We start from the raw sequence: 24,837 nt of genomic DNA, 5'->3' as shown, positions 1-24,837 counted from the left end.
ATTGCTATTAGAAATGTTAAAATATATAATTAGATTTATCTGCTATTTATATCCTTTATAGGGTGTTATACTGCTTTATAAAACCATCCCATATAACAGTGTTACATTTTTAATAATATAATTTTTTTTTTAGGATGTGTACAGCCCTACTTTGTTTTAATACTGTATTATTCTAAAGTTTCAACCTAATAAAAATAAATCCACCCATACAGAAATTCTCAAACCTGAGCATTCAATATTTCTGGAAATCACTTAAGCATGTGTCAATGGACAGGCACAGGAAAAGGAATAATAGAGTGGATGTGTATTGCACAAACTCAAAATGAATTCCTCTTTAAAGACAGTTTGTTGTCCCTCACCTGCACACTAACTGACAGCATGAGGAAGAGTTCCTTAAAAAGATGCACAGCAATATCAACATTTTAGTGAGCAATTTTAGCCAAATCTTGATCAAATTCATGTGACAAATAAAAGAAAACTTCCAAGTTTCCTGCTATTCAGACTGGAGAAAAGCAAATTGCACTGGAAAACTATGAAGTGGATTACTGAAGTGTTGGTCACTGTTTATTCGTTGTATTAGATGAGTCCATTTACATGAATAAGCAAATTATGATTTGAATTAAGAGGTTCAGATAATATATGCCAAGACATTTTACTTTTCTGAAACTTTTCCACACTTGAATATATTGTATTGAAGACTATTGGAATAATTTGGGGTAATAAAAACATTTAAAATAAAAATATACAAATGGACACTTTTCTTACCTTAAATGTAAATGAAAAGGCTTATTTTAGTCATCTATTATGGCAAAATTTGAGATAATACATGCTTAGGTTAAAATCTTTGAATGTTGCTCAAATATGACACATTTACATATGGAAGCACTATTTTTTTTTTTTTTTTTTTTTTTTTTTTTTGAGACAGAGTCTTGCTCTGTTGCCAGGTGCCAGGCTGGAGTGCAGTGGCTCGATCTCAGCTCACTGTAACCTCCTACTCCTGGGTTCAAGCAATTATCTTGCTTCAGCCTCCCAGGTAGTTGAGACCACAGACACATGCCACCATGTCCAGCTATTTTTTTTTTTTTTTTTTTTTTTTTTTTTTTTTTTTGTATTTGTAGTAGAGACAGGGTTTCACCATGTTGGCCAGGATGGTCTCAATCTCTTGACCCCGTGATCCACCCACCTCAGCCTCCCAAAGTGCTGAGATTACAGGCTTGAGCCACTGTGACCGGCCTATTTTAATTTTATTTTTTAAGAGGACTTCATAATTCCTCACGTTATTATTGTAATATTAGTGATCTTTAGATTTAGATTACAGGATCAATATTTATTTTTGCATACATGTTAGCATGACATTTGGCCAGGCTGCTATTTAGCCAGGATACTTCTGCCGGGATGTGTCAGTTTGTTATGGCTGCTATCTATTCTGATTGGCTCATGCCTGGCTGTTGTTAGATATTTAAAATTACTTCTTCACCAAACCATATTAAAGAGATGTAGGACGTCCACATGTGCTCAGTAAGAATGCTAATAGAAAAGTCAATGAAGATTTGAAAAACTGTATACATGCCAAAAGCCAAGATAAGGCAGTATACATTTGATTTGAGGAAGCATGTAATATTCACAAGCTGTCTTTTGATTTTGGTATTTATTCCTGTCCTTCTCATTAAAAAATATATATATATAATTTGACAGGCCTATCTAAATAAAGTGATCCTTTGAGGTATATCTTTTTTTCAATCATTTATCTTGTCTCCTGTTTTCTACTATGTTGATGGAAAGACTACTTTTGGATATTATATCTTTATTAATAATCAAATATCTATTTAACAGATTATACTGTAAACTCTGTGTATGTTAGTCACAGAGCCTTTATTAGTTTTATTAAGCTTTAGCACATTAATTCTTTTAAAGTAACCTAGATGGGAAATAGTAGTTTGTTTTATTTGTTTTAATATTTCTCTTGAAGTACACAAGTAGCAAATCTTAGTATACAGCTCAATTAAATCTTACAAAGTAAATATGCCAACAGAACAACCCCTCAGATTAAAACATGATACATGACAAGCACTCCAGAAGCACCCCTCTGTCTCATGCACACTTCCAGTCTCATAACTACTGTAGTCCTCTGTATTTCCTAAGTGACTAAAACAGTAAGCATATTTTTGCTTTTGTTCATGTATTTGGCCCTTGCCTTCAGTTCCTGACACATCTTCAGGACAGCTTCAGAGCAATAAAGGTGAATGACAGTGTTTCGTTATAACGTTGGGGTGCTTTAGACACAGAAGCTGGCCTCAGAAAACCAGACTCTCTCTTTCTCGCCTAACTTCTCCTGTTCTCCTTTTACTTGCTCCTTTTTTCTTTCTAAGGCAGCGTTCTAATCTTCCCTTGCCTTTTGGACTTGCCATAAAGAAATTATTTGCTTTACCTTCTCTGATTGTGAGTCATAAAACCCTCACTTCAGAAGGGGTCTCACCCTCTAGTGAAATGGCCTCATTGTCTGGACTACTCCCTGAAGTTCATTGTCTCATGGCTACAGAAAAGTAGGACATTGAACACACAAAGAGTGAAGTTGAGAGCAGAAGTTTAACAGACAAAAGAATGAGAAGAGCTCTTTGCAGCAGAGAGGTGTCCCAGAAAAATGGGTTGCTGGATCTGTGCTGAATTGCGAGGAGTTTATAGATGCCTGGTGAGGAAGAGGTGTCTGATTTACATAGGGCACAAAAGATTGGTTGAACCAGGTGTGTAATTTGCATAGGGTGTGAAAAACAGATAGGACTAGTTGTGTCATTTGCATAGGGTGCAGATTTCTGGTCTGTGCCCATCCTAATCTTTTATTATGCAGGAGGGTCCTCTAGCAGGGCAGTGCCATGTTGCCCATTCCTTTTCTGTAAACATGGTAATAAAACAAAAAGGGGAAAGCAGGCGGCAGAGTTTGCAGTGAACCGGGAACCGAGATCGGCCACTGCACTCCAGCCTGGGCAACAGAGCAAGACTTGAGACTCTCTCAGAAAAAAAGGAAAAAAAAAAAAAAAAAAAAAAAAAAAGAAAGAAAGAAAGAAAGAAAGAAAGATGCAGCCCCATATTGGATCTGCCTGGCCTCCAGGTAGCCCTTTTGTATTGGCACAGTTGCCAGCATTTCCCAGTGGCAAGCTTCCAGCTTGCTTATCTATGCTTGCAACTCAACTTTTTAGGCTGCTCTGCGTTAGAAAAGAAATGATTTGGGGTAGCTGCTTTTTGTTCAAAGGGAAGTTCGGCCAAGAACTCTGTTGCCCTCACTACCTGCCTAAATAATTTCTTTAGCTCCTGTTGAAATATCTGGGAGGAAAGAATGCTGTACAGAGAGGCCTCGAAGAATCTGGACAGGCCTTGCTGGCTTTCCCTACTCAGTCAATTAGCATTAGATGATACTCTGTTTTTTTTTCAGTCACATTTCTACACGATTGTCCATGCTTCAGTCATGCCTTATCTGCTGAATTCTCCATACAAGGCCAAAGAAAATAGGGTACAGGGAGGTTTTAGACAGCGGAACTTCTGGAAGCTTGCAGGACGGTGGACGAAAACTCATCCACATGCCAGGAATACTCCAACTCAAAAAGAGAAGCTGCTGTGCTCAGGACCTCACCCTATGTGTCTCATCATCTGGCTGTTTATTTGTCTCCTCTAAAATATAGTAAACTGGTAAACGTAAGTTAGTGTTTCCCTGAGTTCTGTGAGCCACTTTAGCAAAGTAATTCAGCCTACCTGGACATGGGACTCGTGTCTGACGTGGGGGCAACTTTGTGGGACTGAGCCTGCAACCTGTGGTATCTGACACCCTATGCAGAATTGAATTGGATTGGAAAATACCCAGCTGGTGTCCCCTGAAAAATTAATTACTTGCTTAATGGTGAAAAGTCCTTGCATGTTTGATCACAGAAGTCTACTTTGTTGACTGCTGTAGTGTAAGAGCAGAGGAAAACCAGTTTGTTTTCCTGCACACTATCCCAGTGAGATGAAAGTCTAGATTGCTGGTTTGTGTTCAGTCTTTTAGCATTTTTCACTTTATGAGATTCACAGAGAAAAAACAAATGTCCAGCGGTTAAAAAACCCTGGGAGTAGCTTGTATCTTTTATATATTTATTTCTATATTGTACTTCAACTTAACTCCTAAATTGTCATCACTGGGATTTACATAACTCATTTTTTTTTTTAACAAAAACATTAATTACAGTTGATTTGTTGCCAGTATTTTCAATTATCATGGATGTCAGAAAATTTCTATTTTAAAATTGGACTTCTGATTATTCTATATGAATCCCATGTTTCACTGTTAATCATTCCATACTACCTGAAATGTGAGATACTCTAACATGAAATACTACACCAGAAGGATGTAAATCATGTTTTAAATCAACTCATAAAATAAACTTTTAAAATCTCTATTAAAAGGGACCCCTACTTTATTTTAAAATAATTTCATATTTTTAGAGAAATTTCAAACACAGGACAGAGAGTCTATTTTCTTCACACCAATTTCCCATATGCTAATATTTTATTATGTTTGCTTTATTATTTCTCATAGATATTATTTCTATTTGAGAATAAGTTACATATCTGATCTAATTTATATCAATTTATATTCCTTAAAAACAAGGGCAATTGCTTATATAGCCAGAATCCTGTTGTAGCAATTAGGAAATTAGAAAAAACTAGGCACTATTTTTTAATCTAGCCATCTTATTAGCATTTTTTCCAATGGTTCCAAAAATGTTTGTCTTTTTATTAAATTTATTTTTCTGGTTTAACATCCAAACCAGGATCACATGTTGCATTTAATTGACACATTACTTCAGTCACCTGTAATTTGTAATATTTCGTTGGTATTTCTCTTCCATTACCTTGATATTGTTAGAGACCACAGAAGACTTATTTTTTGGAATGTCCTTCAAGGAAAAATTCTAATAATTGCTTCTAATGAGAAATATACATTTCTAGCAGCAATTCTACAAAAGTAATGATAATTTTTTCAGTGTGTCATAGCAGGAATAATATGCCATCCCTTAATCCCTTTCCAGGGAATATTAATGTCTACTGTTTGGTTAAAATTTTATCTGCCTACTGATTTCACTTTAAAGTTACTGTTTAATCTGTTATAATTAATAAGCACTTTAGAAGATGATACTTTTGATACTAGGTAAATATCACATTACTCCCAAAACTTTCACTCAATGGTTTTCATGTTTATTAATGAATCCTGTCTGAATTAATTATCATTGTGATGGTTAACAAATAGTGATTTTTCTCTATCTATAATTTATTTTACATTTCTTAGCATTTTACTCTAAGGATGATTGATAGACTCTTTGATTTATAAAGTTATTTATTTATTTATTTGTTTGTTTATGTCAATATGGACTTGTGGATTATTACCAGATTTTATGGGTTGTAATCTATTGCTGTAATAATTTTCATACTCTGGTCCCTGTCAGTCTGTTTTGAAATTGTTGAATTTGGTTTGCTAAAATTTTATTTAGTCTTTTTACCTTCAATTGGGAAGTGATATTATTATGTCAAGTAATTACTTTTTTTGTATTATTTTTATCAAGTTTAGATAAGGTTGTACTTTCTCCTTAAAAATATTTTTTGTAATTTTTCCTCAATTTCCTGTGTTCTTATATTTGTTAGAGTTCTCTAGAGAAACACAACCGTGTGTGTGTGTTTGTGTATGCGTGCATGCATGTTAAATGTATTGTAAGGAATTGGCTGACACAATAATTACAGTGGCTAAAATGTCCCAAGATACATAGAGTGAGGTTACAAGACAGACACCCCAAAATTATAGATCCAGTCCAAAGGCTCAAGGCCCAAGAAAAGCCATATGATCCAGAAAAAAAAAAAAAAAAAAAAAAGTCACTGTGGAAGCTTGAAGGCAAGCTGCAGAAAAATTTATTTTAGGGAGGGTCAGTCTTCTTATTCTATCCAAGCCCAGTTGATTGGATGAGGCCCATCCATAATTGGGATGGAAAGCTGCTTTACGAAGTGTACTGATTTGACTGATAATTGTTTCCATAAATACTCTCCCAGAAACACCCAGAATGATATTTGAACAAATATCTGGATAATCATTGACTCAATCAATTTGGCCCATAAAATTAACTATCACAATTTTCTAAAAGCTTGAAGATTCTTTGAATCCCATTTTGAAATCATCTGTTCTTGTTATTGTTGCTGTTTTTAATAAAATAGTTTCTTAAAAGCATTACCTAATTCCATTATTATTCTGTTTGAACTTTGTATTTCTAATAAGATAATGTCAATATTCCTAGCATATTATCTATTTTATGCAGGTTTTTATGATATCTGAAAAACAATTTTTTATTTTCTTTAAAAATGTTATTTCCTCTTCTCCTACCTTATTTTGTTAATTGTACTTTTCTGTTTTCCATATTCATTAATTAAACAAGGTAAAGTATCTATTTGATTTAATCACGATTTTAAAACGTAGTGATTAATCCGTTAAGTAGGTCTTATAATTTCTGTGTTTCTTACATAGTTGAATTCTGCCTTATCTTTTTATATTTCTTTTTTACATTTTTTGATTTGTTATTGTTTTCACTCTTTTCTTAGCTTATTGAGCTGAAAATTTATTTCAAATATTTTACCTTTTTTTTTTGTAAAAATGTTTACAAATGAATTTAGACCTATCACTCTTCTAAGTAATTCAGTTATATACTAAAATATTTGGTGTATCTTATTATTTTGAAAATTACATAATTTTAGTTGTCTTTCTTCCTTCATTCAAGAGGTTTTTTTTAAAGAAATTTTAAAGATTTTATTTTCTCAATTTAATTTTTTGGTTATTTCTCTGCTTTTCTACCATATTCCTTGTGAAGTTTTTATTTAAACAAGTCATTCTTTGGGCACCAAGTACCGAAGTCTTTATTTTTAATATAATGTTTTCTTGCTCTTCTATTTCTTTAGTAAATTCAATTACTTCTAATTTTACTTCTTTTTTTGGGTCAATTTGTGTTTTAAATAATTTTGAAATACTTGGTTTTTTAATGATTTCATATCTACAAATTCTTTTGTAAGTATAATTTGTACGGGAAACACATCCTTCTTCAGTTTAGCAGGTCAGGCTGTTTTACTAGATGACTGGGGCAAAGGGAGATGTGGTGGGTAGGGGAGGTCATAATGAATATCTCCTCATATTTGATGTTTGTCCCTCTCTCTCTCTCTCTCTTTTTTTTTTGAGACAGAGTTTCGCTCTTGTTACCCAGGATGGAGTGCAATGGCGCGATCTCGGCTCACCGCAACCTCCGCCTCCTGGGTTCAGGCAATTCTCCTGCCTCAGCCTCCTGAGTAGCTGGAATTACAGGCACACGCCACCATGCCCAGCTAATGTTTTGTATTTTTAGTAGAGACGGGGTTTCACCATGTTGACCAGGATGGTCTCGATCTCTTGACCTCGTGATCCACCCGCCTCGGCCTCCCAAAGTGCTGGGATTACAGGCTTGAGCCACCGCGCCCGGCCTTGTTCCTCTCTTTTTATTGTAGAATTCATAATTCCCTCTCTCTTTTTCACTTCTTGCCACAGTGCAAGTTTTATCTTTTTACATTATTTTTCAGTTATCCTAAAGACATATCTTTGGGTTCATGGTTTTTTCTTTTTTCATTTTTAATTTCTTTAAAAGATGCTTTTGTGAAATTCTGATTTAAACAGCCACCATTCCCCTCAGTCATCTTTGAAAGTGCCCAGCATACATTTTATTTTGTCTTCTTAAAATTATAATCTTATAACAAGAACCTCACTTTTTTGAAAAAAAATAATACATTTGAAGAAATGTAACTCTATTATATAATATTTCACATTGGTCTTGACTTGCATGCACCAGCCATCAATAAAAATATTGAGAATGAAATTAAGTAAGGCAATAAAAATTCATAAAATATTTGCAGAAGGTCCACATAGGCTTTCTATTAAGAAGTAAATATATCATGGACATTATCAGTTGTCCATACATAATATTGAAATCATTCTACAGTAGAGTAAAAGCTAATGAGAGATTTAAATTTTCATATTAAAATATTTTTGAAACATATCTTCATTTTTACATATGCATATACACTTCTACATAAAATAACAAGACATTTTGTGGAGTTGCTTTGTACCCCCAGAATATTCTTTGAGAATTTCAGATTTTTAACAGGCATGTAAAAATGATGGAAGAATGAATTTATTGCCTAAGGTAAGTATAAAAGTTTCAAGGAAATCTATACAAAAAAACAAAGCAAAAACTAAAAATCTTTCATAAAAATGTAGGGATAGTTAAGTGACTATTTGTCTCACTTGTAAAGTAAAAACAAAGACATGGTAAACAAAATTTTAGAGAAGATAGAAGAATATCAGTAGACCCATCCATTTACTCTTTTAAAATTTTTCTTTACCTCACGCCTATAATCCCAGCATTTTAGGAGGCCGAGATGGGTGGATCACGTCAAGAGATCGAGACCATCGTGGTCAACATGGTAAAACCCTGTCTCTACTAAAAATACAAAAAATTAGTTGGGCATGGTGGTGCATGCCTGTAGTCCCAGCTACTCGGGAGGCTAAGGCAGGAGAATCACTTGAACCCAGGAGGCGGAGGTTGCGGTGAGCCCAGATTGCGCCGTTGCACTCCAGCCTAGGTAACAAGAGCTTAACTCCGTCTCAAAAAAAAAAAAAAAAAAAAAAAAAAAAAAAAAAAAAAAAAAGAAGAAGAGAAAAATTTTCTTTACATATATTGTATTTCAAACATTATAATAGGCATTTGGACTATAGATTTTATTCTCAAAATTTGAAGATCGTCATGAAGCCTATCAAAATTTATTACTTATTGTGAGTATTTGTTAAGTTAATTTGAAAGCACTGATAATGGTTACATATGAATGGGCAGTGAATTGAAAATATAGTGCCTGTTTTGCTTTCCCTGGGGAGAAATGTGGTTATTGCTATTATATAACTTTTCTTCGGTTATTTTCTTGCTCTTGACATTTATCTCAAGAAAATGTTCTCTGTGTTTTCCTTTTTTTCCTACATAGGGAAAATTATTTTAAAAAAGATAAATACCATCTTCATGATATCTATTATTTTATTTAATTTCTCTGATATGCATAAAGAAATATTCTCATAAGTCTTTATATATGACTATGGCACTAGATCTATACATAATAAGATTTTATCACAAAAATTAATAAAATTAAAAAGTAAATTATAATATTTACACTACTTAAGTATAAAAATACAGAAAATATGTAACTTTTATAAATTTACCATAGAAACAACATTAAATTTTATATAACATCATGGTTTATATTTCTATAGACAATTTGAAATTATTAATGGAGTTTTTCAACTTAACTATTATTGTTTTATGATAAAAATAGCCAAAATCTATGGAAGGATTAATTTTTGAAGACTATTATGATTGAAATTCAGTAGGTTTTCCTTACCATTTTTTGTATAAAAACTGAAGACTGAAAAAAGAGCTGCTTACCAGATTAACAAAGAAGTTCAGCATTCAAGAGGGAATTTGCATTTTTTGAACTCATTTTTTGATATACCCTCTGCCATGTTACAGGAGTGAAATACCTATGGGGAATTAAATATTCATGGATTATAATTTGCCATATACATGTTACTTGCTTTTGCAAGAGGATAGTTAAACTAATTTGCTCCTTCTTTAGTAATTATGGTCTCTTGCTATCCATTTAAACAGTGTTTTCTGATTCAAGTGTATAATCAGCTACCATACATTTTCTTACTCAGATATCTTTTTTTCTTAACATCATGAGAAAATTATATTAGGATATTAAGTTGTTTGGTATATTTCTAGAGAGACTGTTTGGAGATTTTTTTTTTTTTTTTTTTTTTTTTTTTTTAAGAGAGTGTGATCATTCTGGGTGGTTGTAATGCAGCTCTGACTGAAGGTGAGGCATGGAAGAAGGTCTGTTGGCATTTCTTTGACCTCTAGGATCAGAACATCTGCCTAAAGGGCAATGGTTTTGTTTTGTTTTTTTCTCATGCATTGTTATAATTGCATCTGACTTTCATACAAAGTATAGCTATGCTCAAAGGCCATGCTTCACTTGAGGAAGATTATGGACTCCTACTCCTGAATACACGGAAGCTGAGTTCACAAATGCACTTCAGCAAATTCTTTTTAAGTGGGGCATTTTTGATATGGTCCCTAAGGGTAGTGGAATCATCTACCAGGTAAAAATGTATGTCAAGAGGCTCTCTAATAAGCCTACTCTTGCAGTTGTTAAAATTTGAATGAGAGTTGAAATGAGGTGAACACAGTAATAGAGAAATAGAGAAGCTGGAAAAGTGCTAGCTTCCCTGGAGATTCCATATTGACTTTCCATATGACTTAAAAAATCTGATGGGTCTGCAATTATAAGACAGGGCCCTTAGGGACAAAACTCCCGTGTCCTAGCAGGGTTTGTGTTTTGATGGATTTAACTGGGACAGCTTCTAAATACTATGTGAAACTAGGTTGAAACTAATGGGTATTAGCTATACTTATTTTAGTTTTAATACACTGTTGTGCTTTGGGGGAGGATGGGAACAAGCAGGGCTTGTGGTAAAAAACAATAGCAATGTTAGAGTATTTTTTACATTACAAAATTATGGTTTTATCAGTTGCATTTCTGGATTTTTTTTCTTATGATATAAAGAACATCAATAATGAAGGAGTATAAGCAACGTTAATCAAATTCCTGTACACTTCATATGAAGCATCTAAATATGTTTTTGCTTTTATTAGGGGAATTTATATAGCTCATTTAACTCAAAACAGAAATATAACAAAAAATAGAGCTCTTTACTCAAATCGTGTAAGAATTAAATAGCCTCTTCAAACAATAAAGTCAGAATAATAGATAACATTGAAGTTGGCTCCACTTACTGAAAAATAATTTATGGCAATATCAACTTGCTTCCACTCTGTTACATGTTGTATCTATCTAAATTATAGATACACTGTACAATTGATCGATTCGTTCAATTTTTTTCATTTTAGCTCATAAATATTTTTGTCAAGAATTTTATCTACACTATGGATAAGACAGTATAGATATAAATGCAGATGTATAGATGTGTGTGTGCATGTATATGTCTACATACACACATGTACACATACATATCTCATTTTTTTCCTGAAGAGTATTTACTTGCAAATTTTTAATGTTTCATATATTCTTCATTCTAGTAATATCCTTATATAGGTCACAGTCTGTTTCCACTTTCATCATTCATCATCGAGTCATGGGGTTTTCACAAATGGAATTGTGTTTAAGTTCAACTAGGTGTCACATTTCTCCATCTAAGAACAATATTCACTGGAGAGCTGTTTCAATTTGAAGCCACATTTTGGCTCCACTGCTGCAGAGGCAGGCAGCTTTCTAGAAGTAGAGCCTGCTTTTCCAAGCCTTTATTTAATATGCCCTCTTTGGTTCTCGAAAATAAAGAGAACAAGGGTGCTTTTGTGATTTGTGCATGTTCCTATCCTCACTACTCCAAATAAAGCAGTTTAGGTTTTGAATCTCAGGCTGTACTATTGACCATGAAGAAGTTTGTTTCTAGATACCTCTGAAGACATACTCTGCCATCTTCTAGACAAAAATTCACATAAGAGATCTCTTAAATTTCCACTCCTTTTTTTCTAAATTTCATTTCTCTTAAATATGGTATTTAGAATTTTAAGTCTCTGCTAATTTTATTAAAATAAGCTAATTCTTTTCCTTTTGTTGTTAGTGTATTTTTCAGATGAAAAGTAAAGTACCTACCGTATACAATTAATCCTCAAATTGCAATGGATAATTTATATATCTTAAAGAGTAAAGTTAAATTAAGTAATTTAAAAAAAAAAAAACTATGTCAGTTGTATGCAAAAACTTTTTATTAGCCGGGCGCGGTGGCTCAAGCCTGTAATCCCAGCACTTTGGGAGGCTGAAGCGGGTGGATCACGAGGTCAAGAGATCGAGACCATCCTGGTCAACATGGTGAAACCCCGTCTCTACTAAAGATACAAAATAATTAGCTGGGCATGGTGGCACGTGCCGGTAATCCCAGCTACTCAGGAGGCTGAGGCAGGAGAATTGCTTGAACCCAGGAGGCGGAGGTTGCAGTGAGCCGAGATCGCGCCATTGCACTCCAGCCTGGGTAACAAGAGTGAAACTCCGTCTCAAAAAAACAAAAACAAAAACAAAAACAAAAAAACAACAAAAAAAAACCTTGTTATCACAAGTGTCAAATTTTTTCACAAGAAGTTATTTTAACAGTAGTAATAAAAATTTAAGAAGACAAATTTTTATAATAACAAAAAATTAAATAAATGAATCAAAATGAAGACATATTTATTTGATACTAGGTAAAGAGTTTTGCAAAAGGGATGCACAGACATACAAAAGAAATTAATAAAAATACAATTTTGAGATTAAAAATGTATTACATATAAAATTATTATTGAAACAAAAAGAAATAAACAATTTTGAGTGAAGAAACTAGAATTGGCATCCACCAATTTTTGCCATTTTAAACTTGTTTAAAATGATGATTGGATTTTCAATGTTGAGAAAGTAAACAAGGGAATAGAAGATGAAATTTTGCTTGATTTCTCTCTTTTTCAAAAGAAGTAGGCCAGATGAAAAGTAAAACAGCATTCCTAATATCTAAGTAATTTTGTTTGAAACTACATTACTGCATTTTTGAAAAGTCTGCCAAGTTTCCACTGAACTATACTAGCTGTATTTGTGGTTTTTGCATACCATGTGTGGGCATTTGCAATCTTTTTAGATAGCTCAGGACCCATCTTCCTCATTATGCCTTTCTTTCTTATTTAATAATTGCCCGAGTTTTCTATTGATCACATAACATATGCCCACAAACTTTGTGGAAGAAAACAACACAACTGATTGTCACACAGTTCTTCAGGTAAGAACTCCGGGTATAGCATTGCTCAGCTCAGTCTCCATAAAGTCTCAGGAGGCAGAAATTAAGGTGTTGGCCAGCCTGTGTTTCTTTCCAGAAGCTCTAGGGAAAAATCTGCTTCCAAACTCGTTTTTGTTTTTGCTTGAATTCAGTTTCTTGCAGTTAAGGGACCCAGGTCTCTAATTTCTTGCTGTCTGTCAGCAAATGGTCAATTTTTGTTCTTAAAGGTCACCCTAATTCATTCCACCCCTTTCGTTGTGCTAAAGGTGGGTGGAGTCCTTCTCGGTCTTTGAATCTCTCTGACATTTTCTGTTGCCACATTTTTTTTTTCAACTTTAAGTGTAGAAAATTACTGGCTTTTAAGAGCTCTTGAAAATAGAGTGCGCCCAGCTGGAAAATTCAGGATAATTTCTCTATTTTAAGGTCTGTAACCTTAAATATATCTGTGAAGCTCCTTCTGCCTTGCAATATAACACATTCCTAAGTTCAGGGGACATTTCAGGGGGTGGCAGGGCAGAGAGAGCATTTGCTTACCACGATATTATTTGTATTATTTTATGTAACTTTTACTCTCAAGTTTTATCATCCAGGATTGTAAGATACAGGTTTTTACTCTCATATCTTAACTTCACAGTTTCCATTAGTAGAAAATGATTGGCCAGTTACAGCAATAAGATAAACATGAAACAAAATAAATTACACAGTTACTTATTCAAAAGCATTACATAGACAGTATAAAAATATTTAGATCAATATTTTAATTAAATGTATTCCCTTATTTCTTTATAATTATCTCAAACTGTCACAGTCCTTTATTCCTTCCTCATGTATAGATATACTGGGTTTTATGTCAAGCGCTTGTGACATAATTTAAAGAAGAATTTCCCTGGAAGCTACACATGAGTATTGAACACTTCCTTCCAAACATGCTATATTAAAAAGTTGAATTAACTGATTGGCTACCTGGCTGCTTGCCTACAATTTTCACTACTCAATTTAATGGCCAGATTTACTTTATGTTATGAAATGTGTCCAATGTCATTAATTCATATAATTTATATATGTAATTATTTCTAAATATTTTATAGAAAACATAGCCTTTCAAGACCGTGAGTTCAACAAATTTTCTCTATTTTCAACAGTCCTGTTTGGTTAAAGATATTGTGGCACAGAGTAAAAAGCTGTTAAGCAGGTCTACTTTCACTTCTTTTGAGGTATGGCTGGACTAAATTGCCTCAATTTCTATTGCAGTTAAATTTAGCAATTTGTGTCTAAATACTTATATTATTCAAATATGTAATTATTAAATAAAGTAAATAAATTTAATAAATAAATTTTATAATTTAATAAATTTAATTTCAATTTATTAAATTTAATAAATTTAATCAATACTTTAATTATTAAATAAGTTACATTATTTAATTATTGTAGGTCCACATTTAAAGTTTAATACTCTGCCCTTTCCCTTTCTGGATATTAATGCAAACCAGGTTGATGAATTAGGAAGTTACATGGCAAAAATGGAGACACCACCACGTAGAAATTCCCTGGTGCTTTTATTCACAGCTAGCAGGGAGTCATCAACTCAAGAACTCTGCCTCAGTTTCCACTTTATATGGGCAAGACATACTGTATCAAGCCACTGAGAGTTTATGGTTTCTCTTTTTTGTTAAGTATTATTGCAATAATTAGCATATAATGTGATAAAGAAAGTTTAATCTTGTCCAATTAATGAAATATGTCTCAATAGCAGCCTGTAGGTTAAAATTTAGGGTCTGCAATATATGAGACTCATTAGACTGGTGCCTGTTACACTGAAGTTGAGCCAAGTCAACTGTATGTAAGTAGTAGCTTCTTATAGGGCTCTATCAGCATGAGTAGAACCTTCTTTTCCTATAGCAAGATTAGTATTTCCACCAGGAATCACAACCATGTGCTTCATTTATTTGAGTCAGTTTTACTGAGGTCCTAAAGTTCTTTTTCCCTTTCTCTTGAGATGTGCCTCTTGGGGAAATAGATATTCCCTCCAATAATTCAAATAACTAACTGAGATCTTGAAAGATGTGGACTGAACTGATCTGCTATAAACCATTCAATTCCAAGTCCTAGCTATTCTGTAAGAGGATTTAAATCAGAAAAAAAATAGTCTGAGCAGAACATGCTGATAACCATTCATATGAAAAAGCAATTTGGGTAATTAATACTTTTCCAAAATGGATTATAACAAAAACTTTACAGATTCTTGATTCAAAATTTTAAAACAAGAAAAATGAAAAGACAAATAATTTTAGTGCTATACTGCTAACAAAGAGGGGAAGATATGCAATGTAGTTTATACAGGATTGAAGAGAGCAATTGTGGAAAAATTGATACAAGTGGGAGAGAAGAGAGAAAATAGGAAAACTAAGATTCAAAGAAATCCAAGCTGAAGGTGCCGTATGAGAGGCAACCTGAGTGAAAATAAGAAAATAATGAGCAGGGAGAGTAAAGCAAAGAGTGGACAATGAAAGTGTGGAATTTATATCTGAGTTAGAAAATGACCAACAGAATAGAGAAAGCAAGCGCATTAGACTTGAGAATAGCATATCCTGGGGAGAAATGCTTTTTGTCACAGATGTTCGTTGGTATCTCAGACTTCAGAGTAATTTATCACGGATGATTGTTGACTTGTAAAGAGCTAAGGTCAGACAAATTTTTGTCCACAAACCCATAAACTTTCAACTACTTTTTTCCAGATTGAGCAAAGAAGGCTAAGCTAGTAACTGATGAGAGTAGAAATTGTTCTTAACATTTGGGTCATAATCAGAAACATATTTCTCTAGTTTTATTCTCTAGCCTGAGAATCATTAAGCTTTTTTTTTTTTTAAAAAAAATCAATATTGCTTAGTTTAAAATCAGTCAGACATGGCATAAACTGGAGGTACAAGAGGATGTTGGGAAATCCTTCTTAAACATTTTCCTTAAAATAATCAGAAAGATAAAGAACCTATATTTTATGAAATTATATTACACTTTAACTTGCTTTTTGTAAAATTATGTATAATTCTCTTTAACGGTAATTCCCATGAGGTTCTTCTGAGGAAGAGATTTTTTAATTGTAATGTCAACTTTTATTTTAGATTCATAGGTATGTGTTCATATTTGTTACATGGTTATGCTGTGTGATGCTGAGGTTTAGGATATGATTGATCCCATCACCCAGGTAGTGAGTATAGTAAATACCCAATAGTTAAGTTTTTAACCCTTGTTCTCCTCCCTCTCTCTCCCATCTGCTGGTCCTCGGTATCTACTGTTACCTTTTTTATGTCTATGAGTACTCAACGTTTAGCTCTGACTTACAAATGAGAACATGTGGTATTTGGCTTTCTGTTTCCCTGCATTTATTGGCTTAGGATAATGACCTCCAGCTCCATGTTGCTGCAAATGACATAATTTTATTCATTTTTTGTAGCTGCATAGTATTCCATAGTGTGCATATATATATATATATATATATATATATATATATATATATATTTTTTTTTTGAGACGGAGTTTCGCTCTTGTTACTCAAGCTGTAGTGCAATGGCGTGATCTCGGCTCACTGCAACGTCTGCCTCCTGGGTTCAAGCAATTCTCCTGCCTCAGCCTCCTGTATAGCTGGGACTACAGGCACGTGCCACCATGCCCAGCTAATTTTTTGTATTTTTAGTAGAGACGGGGTTTCACCGTGTTGACCAGGATGGTCTCGATCTCTTGACCTCGTGATCCACCCACCTCGGCCTCCCAAAGTGCTGGGATTACAGGCTTGAGCCACCATGCCCGGCCTTATTTTCTTTTGTATATAAATCCAGTAATGGCATTACTAGGTCAAATGGTAGTCTTGTATTAAGTTCTTTGAGAAATCTCCAAATTGCTTTCCACAGTGACTGAAATTTGCAAATAACAGCATATATGCCTCACCTTTTCTCTGCAGCCTCACTTGCAACTGATATGAGAAGGTGGAGGTAATTGATCATGGGGATGGTTTCCCCAATACTATTCTCGTAATAATGGATGAGTCTCACGAGATCTGATGGTTTTATAAACCTCTGACATTTTCCCTGCTCGCACTTATTCTGTCCTGCCACCCTGTGAGGAAGGTGCCTGCTTCTCCTTTGCCTTCTGCCTGTGATTGTAAGTTTCTGGAGGCCTCCCCACCAATGTGAAACTGTGAGTTAATTACATCTCTTTCTTTTATAAATTACCCAGTCTCTGGTATTTTTTTTTTTTTATAGCAGTGTGAGAACAAACTAATACAGAGGGTATCTCATTGTGGTTTTGATTTGCATTTCTATGACAATTAGTGTTAGTGAGAATTTTTCATAATTTTGCTGGTCATTTGCATGTCTTCTTTTGAGAAGTGTCTGTTCATGTTTTTTGCCATCTTTTTAATGGAGTTATTTATTTTTCTTGTTGAATTGTTTAAGTCCCTATGGATTCTGGATAGCAGACCTTCATCAGATGCATAGTTTGCAAACATTTTCTGTCATACTGGGGTTTTCTGTTTATGCTGTTGATAGTTTATTTCACTGTGCAGAAGCTCTGCAGTTTAATTAATTCCCACTTGTCAAGTTTTATTTTCATTGCAATTGCTTTTGAAGTCTTAGTTACAAATTCTTTCCCAAAGCCAATGTCCAGAATAATGTTTCCAGGGTTATCTTCTAGGGTTCTTATAGTTTGAGGTCTTATATTTAAATATTTAATTCATATCGAGTTAAATTTGGGTATGATGAAAAGTAGAGGGCCAGTGTCATTCCTCTGCATATAGCTAGCTAGCTATCTCAGTACCATTTACTGAGTAGGAAGTGTTTTTCCCATTGCTTATTTTTGTCAAATTTGTTGAAGGTCAGGTGACTGCAGTTGTGTGACTTTTTAATCTGGATTATATAGTCTGTTCTTTTGGCTTGTCTGTCTGTTTTTTCACTCATATCATGATGTTTTGGTTACTATAGCTTTATAATTTAGTTTGAAATCAGGTCAGGTGGTGTCTCCAGCTTTGTTCTTTTTGTTTAGAGTTCCTTTAACTATTTGGCTCTTTTTGGTTCCATATTAAATTTTAGAATGATTTTTTTCTAATTCTGTGAAAAATGGCATTGGTAGTTGATGTGAATAGTGTTGAATCTTTCTATCACTTTGGGAAGTACGGCTGTTTTAATGATTGATCATTCCAATTCATGAGCATGGAATGCTTTTCTATTTGTGTCATGTTTGATTTCTTTCAGCAGCGTTTTATCGTTCTCCTTGCTGAGACCTTTCGAGTCCTTTATTAGATGTCTTCCTAGATATTGTGTTCTTTTTATGGCAATTGTAAGTGGGATTTCATTCTTGATTTGACTCTCAGAATGAGTATTATTATGTATAGAAATCTACTGATATTTTGTACCTTTTTTTAATCCCGAAACTTTATTGAAATCATTTATCAGCTTTTGTTATCTTGCCTAATTAATCTGGCTAGAACCTCCTGTATTGCATTGAATAAGAGTGGTGAGAGTGGATATCCTTGCCTTGTTTCATTTCCAAGGGGAATGTTTCCAGCTTTTGCCTATTTGTTATGATGTTGGCTGTGGACTTGTCATTGATGGCTCTTACTATTTTGAAGCATGTCAGGAAGAAATTTTTGTAGCCAGAGTAAAAATAACGTTTTACCTTCTTATATTAAGGAAATAAGAAAGAAAGCAAGTGCATTTACTATTCAGTAAGTGGAAGTGAATCATCATAAAGGTCTCCATCCTCACTGTCATCATGTAGAGTAGGCTGAGGAGGAGGAGAAAGAGCAGAGGTTAGTCTTGCTGTCTCAGGAGCGGCAAGACAGAAGAAAATCTGCATTGTTCAAACCCACGTTGTTCAAAGGTCAACTGTACTCTTACTTGCACATTTATTTATTCCTTTTCTATAATATGCAAAATCTATTAGTCAGGGTTGTAAAATGTTCAGCTTTACGTTCACATTTTTATACATGCAAAATTAACACTCATTTTTCATCATCCTCAACAGCTAAATTCTCTAAGTGTTTTTTAAAATTTTGAAATGTATGCTCAGCATCAGTTGTTAACTGTTATTTTTGTTAAAACGCAGGCAATTTGAACTCAGATGCAAGGACTGAGAGCAAAACATAAATATCCAACTATATACGAACATGCTATTTTGATGGACCTACAATTTACCTTGACATAAATACAAACATCTTACCAAATTGCATATCTTACTCCAGCTGAAAGTATAGCTCAGTATTTCTTAAAAGGGGGTGCTTAAAAATAGTAAATAATCGGGCCGAGCGCGGTGGCTCAAGCCTGTAATCCCAGCACTATGGGAGGCCGAGGCGGGTGGATCACGAGGTCAAGAGATCGAGACCATCCTGGTCAACATGGTGAAACCCAGTCTCTACTAAAAATACAAAAAATCAGCTGGGCATAGTGGCACGTGCCTGTAATTCCAGCTACTCAGGAGGCTGAGGCAGGAGAATTGCCTGAACCCAGGAGGCGGAGGTTGCGGTGAGCCGAGATTGCGCCATTGCACTCCAGCCTGGGTAACAAGAGCGAAACTCCGTCTCAAAAAAAAAAAAAAAAAAAAAAAAAGAAAAAAAGAAAAAGAAAAAAATAGTAAATAATCTACCATTAAAATAAGTTCAGAATTAATTCAAAATAATATTTTGCAATAAATTACATGAATCTATAAATACAAATTCATGCACTAATATGATATGTCTATAGGTCAAGTTTTTACTTTGTCTTCTTATTCTTCAAATCATGGCTGTAATTCTGTCTCTTCCTATTAATTACCTGTTTATACACTTAGAGTATAGATCTACTAAATTTCCTAGATGATTTATTTGTATCGAAAGTGAATTTTGTCCATTTTAGTTATGTATATTGTGTTCAGGTTCAGATATTGAAAATGTAGTTTGCTATTTTCACTACCTGAACCTGAACACAAGCTAATATATCTAATATTTTAATATTATTTATATTTTGGCTAATTTAAAAATATATCACTTTTTCCCATTATATATATTTTTGGTTTTGTTCTTGGGGGCTTTGTTACCAAAAAATACAAATATACTATCTTTACTAAGATCAGAGAGATACATGTTTGTTTTTCTTCTGTTGGCTGCATAGGTTTATCTTTAATATATATTTTTAATTTGGGAGGGCAATTTACATATGTATTTGTAAGTGAGAGATCATTTTTTTCCCATGCAATAAGTCAATATTCTCAAGACATTAAGAAAGTTTATTTTAGCAAATCTTCCTGTGTCTCCTTTAGGCCCTCTTTTTTCAATGTTAGGTTTTGCATGATATCAGCTTTTCTTTTACTTCTGAGACAGCTGTAAGCTGGTGAGAGGTGGAGAATTGGCAAGCTATGCTCATTTCTCTCTAATATTATCCTGAAACAGTAATTTCCATGTCTTAGTATTAAAGCAAAAACTGTCTTGTGTTATAACATTTTACTCAATTGTCAGACTGTGTTCCTTCTTGAAAATTGATTATTTAGGTATTTGTTATATATTTCAATTAGAAGTGTGTATAGATTGGTGCTTTTTTCCTTGCTCTGGTGTTTAGTAAATATTTTCTAGGCTGCAAATATGAGGAACAATTTGATTCCGGTCTGGTTAAAGGATTTCAAAAAATGTTAAAAGTTTCAATGCTCTAAAAGTAGCTGATTCTTTGAATTTCTCCCTTATAATTTAAGTTCGAATTTAAAGGAATCCAGAAAAGACAACAGCAATATATAATATATTCTAAAACTTTAGTTATAAAATTTGATTCCCTGGAAATCTAGACCCTGGTGGAAAAAAAAAAAATCCCACAAATCAGCACTACATCAGTTTTATACAATTTCATCAATTTCACATATATGTGTATCTATCTATGCATCATCTATCTATCTATACATGTACTTTTTCTCACTTTCAGACTTTAGCTTGCCTTTTTTTTAACTGTGCAGTAGTTCAGTCTGTCCTTGAGCAAAGGATTATTTGGGATTCAACATCTGTTCTCCATAAACTAGACTGATTACAAAGTCAAATGTCTACTTTTGGGGAAGATTTTAGTCATTTTAAAACCCAGCAAATATTTATTATGCTCTGTGAACTAAAATATACTTGGAAGGCACTGGAAATAAAAACATAAAGCATTTCTTAAAAATTTAAAATATGGTATTAAGGGTAAAAAATAAAATAAGCAAAAAAAAAAACTCAGTAATCATAAATTAAATCATTGACTGTTCTTGAGATTACAGCAATGTGGTAGACACTGGATATTGGTATGTATACAATTAATTGAAGTGATTCTCCTGCCTCAGCCTCCCGAGTAGCTTAGATTACAGGCATGTATCACCATGCCCGGTTAATTTTTTTAATTTTAGTAGAGACGAGGCTTCTCCGTGTTGGTCAGGGTGGTCTCAAACCTCCAACCTTAGGTGATCCACTATACTTAACAAATTTAATAATAGTAGAATATAAGTGAGCAACTAATGCAGCCTATACACTATTGCCAAAGCCAGCTTCCTCAACCTATATCAATCTTGACCTGTTATAGTTGAAGAGTTTTTTTAGTGGTTTCCCACATATTTCAGTCTAAAATGAAATACCATCAATATGTTATATAAATCTTCACCATCTAGACTCTCACTACATTTAATCCAGGACATATTTGTCATTTTCCATGAAAAGTCTGGCTTCTCCAAAAGAAAGAACATACATACAGTTGCATGAACACACTATTTTGTATATATCTCTTTGTCTTGGGTTCATTAAAAAATGACATACTTTAAGAAGATATTTAATACAGAGGGTTAAGATATATATAAGCTAATGAATGTGTTGGTATAATAGCAGCCATTCCTATAATTACGAAGTACAGGGATTGCATGAATCTACTACCAATTACTTCAGTCACTCTAAGCAATAATCTAAGGGATTCCTATGAGGATGTGTGAAGGTCACTGCAAAAGTTTACATTTATCTTCTCCCACAGCCCACATTATTTTATCTTGTTTATTTTATTCTATTATTTTGTTTTTTGAGACAGGTTCTAGCTTTGGCACCCACGCTGGAGTGTATTGGGACAATTATTGCTCACCGCAGCCTCAACCTCCTGGGCTGAAATGATCTTCCCGCCTCAGCCTCCCAAATAGCTGGGACTACAGGCACATGCCACCACGCCCAGGTGATTTTTATTTAATTTCTTTGTAGAAACAGGGCCTCATTATGTTATGCAGACTGGCCAAATGCCTTTCTATTTGAAGAAGTAATAATTCCAGTCAGATCTGTCAAGTTTTCCTAGGTTTCTCCTATTGAAGTTACCCAAATGAACCCTGCTTGCCATGGAGACTGGGAAATGTATTGTCCATGCTTTTTAGCCCTTGAAAACAGAAAATAGTGTAGAAGAATTATAAATTTTGCTAATATATGTAAACAGGCAACATTTTAATACATTTTATTGCCTTAGTTTAAAGACTCTTTTCACAATTTGCAATTTAACGTCATATAATGCTTTTATGCTTATTTAAGGAGTTCACCCATTGGTAGACATTCCTTTGTGGACATCATTTAAACACCTTATGACTTTATCCCCAGAAGTTAGCTATTTTCTCCTCTGTGCCACACAAGTATGCACCTTTATCATAGCAATAGGCTTTACATACACACACACTTTGTCCTGGAGTATGAATTTGTGTGGAGCTAAATTCATCTTTGTGTCAAGAAACTTGTCTACACACTTGCCCAGAATAGTCTTCCTGTCAATATTTTGAGAATAAACAAACTTGGATAGAAGTTAAAATTAAGTACTTAGTAAATGTATTATGAAATAGAGACAATGTAATGATGACGCTAGGGAACATTAATGAAAACCTCACCAGGGAAGAAGATTTTTAAGCTGAACACTGAGGAATGGATGTACCTCTAACATGTACGTTTGGGAGAACCGGCTTCCAAGCAACAGCATCAGACATTGCTAGGTGAGAAGAAAGTGCAATAAATTATAAAATTGGGTGAAGGTTCTATTGTCTTTCACAATCTTGAAAGAATTAGTTTCAGTTTAAAATTAGAATCAGTTTAAAATTTGAATGGACAGTTTCCCAAAGACAACCTCATGCTTCAGTGGAGTTATAGAGAAAAAATGTAGGTGGCTCATGCCAGTTGTCCTGGTGCTCAAGGAGTCAAGGCTATATGTTCGAGACCAACCAACCTGGGCAACCTAAGAACCTCTCATTCATTGGAAAAAAAAAAAAAAAGGGAGAAAGAGAGAGAGAGAGAGAGAGAGAGAGAGAGAGAGAGAGAGAGAGAGAAGGAGAGAAAAGTGTATCATCTTTCTGCCGGCAGTCTATGCTCTGTATATAGTGTCATTAGGCACTACTTATTAGAATTAATATTTTAGTTAATTGGTTTATTCGTTGTTTTTTATTTGTATCATGCTTTATTCCAAAAAAAAAATGTTGGTAGTATTCTTGGTTTCATGAATTTTACTTTTATGTAATTGACACAAAATTGTTTATATTGCATTAGTCCTTTTCATATTTAAAGTGGGTTCTACATTACTGCAGAGCTATTGAACTTTTTAGAAAGATAAAATGTATTCATCCATGTAGCCCATTTTCTATAAAGCTTATTTTTTACATAAATAAGTGAAATGCAAGAATTTATAGTCCAACTTATCATAATACTTATTTTTGAGACCTCCAGTTATTAAGAATATTCAAGAATTTAATAATACTTCATCGTGTTTCACTGTGCTGTATTGACATTTAACATTTTTATTTCTGTTTTTTAAGGTAAATCTAAGCAAGAGTCACTTTTACAGTTTTCTAGTGTACAAAGAAGCAGAGTGAAAGTGTGCTTAAGAAATACTAATGCAGAGCGATCATGGGTGTCTTCCTTTTAAATAAATCATCAGTGAATGAATTTCTCATAAACGAGGTCAAGAGAATCAGAGGGAAATTAAAAAATATATCAAAGCTAAAATAAAAGCTGTTGATTTCTTCCTCTTGAAAAATTGCAGTTACATTTTTGTCACAATCTATTATTTTTAAGAGCAGAAATCAGCAACATTAGCACTAGTTGAATAATATACTATAAATTTGACATTGATAAGGATTTTTTATGAATAATCAGGTAGACTAAAAATATTAAATAGGATTTCTTTTTCTCTTTCTTGTTATGCTTTCAGCCTTTCTTTCTTCACCTGAACCTACTGTAGTGAATAAAGATGTAAAGTAGGAGCCTGGCACGGTGACTCAAGCCTGTAATTCCTGTAATTTGGGAGACTGAGGTGGGTGGATCACCAGAGATCATGAGTTCGAGACTATCCTGGCCAACATAGTGAAATCCTGTTATTACAAAAATTAACTGGGCATGGTGGTGCATACCTGTAATCCTAGCTACTCGGGAGGCTAAGTCAGGGAGAATCACTTGAACCCGGGAGGTGGAGATTGCAGTGAGCTGAGATTGTGCCATTGCACTCCAGCCTGGGCTACCAAGAGTTAAACTCTGTGTCAAAAAGGAAAAAAAAAAAAAAAACAAAAAAAAAAAAAAAAAAAAAAAAGAGAGAGATGTAAAGTATATGAGTATTTTCACTGGAACAGTTTCTTCAGGATAAATTTGTTATTTGAAGTACTTTGACCTCCCCGGGAATACAGCATGGTTTCTACTGAGTATTAGAGCTACTCAGGACTTTTACTTCGGTGCTACATTTTCTTGCTAGGAAATCTCATCCTCCTCCCAGAGTTTCAGTAAATTTCAACATACAGCCCTCTCTGAAATGTATATTGCAGCCATGAAACTGTCTATAATATCAAAATCCAGCACTTATATCCAACTATTTATAAGACATATTCATTTCAACATCTCAGAGAAACTTCAA

General features: G+C 33.8%; 1 long non-coding RNA gene across 1 annotated transcript in view; it reads left to right on the top strand.

The window, feature by feature from the left end:
- Positions 1-24,348, top strand: part of LOC141583981 (uncharacterized) — a 51,762-nt gene extending 27,414 nt beyond the window's left edge. The window contains exons 2-3 of the long non-coding RNA XR_012516818.1: positions 22,006-22,143; positions 24,145-24,348. This is a non-coding gene — a long non-coding RNA (uncharacterized LOC141583981). The remainder of the gene's footprint in view (positions 1-22,005; positions 22,144-24,144) is intronic.
- The last annotated feature ends 489 nt before the right edge of the window (positions 24,349-24,837 follow it).

The sequence above is a fragment of the Saimiri boliviensis genome, chromosome 3 (assembly GCF_048565385.1).
Source record: "Saimiri boliviensis isolate mSaiBol1 chromosome 3, mSaiBol1.pri, whole genome shotgun sequence".
NCBI classification, from domain to species: Eukaryota; Metazoa; Chordata; class Mammalia; order Primates; family Cebidae; genus Saimiri; species Saimiri boliviensis.
The sequence above is the reverse complement of the archived record's forward strand: the minus strand, read 5'-3'. Positions and strand labels throughout refer to the sequence as shown.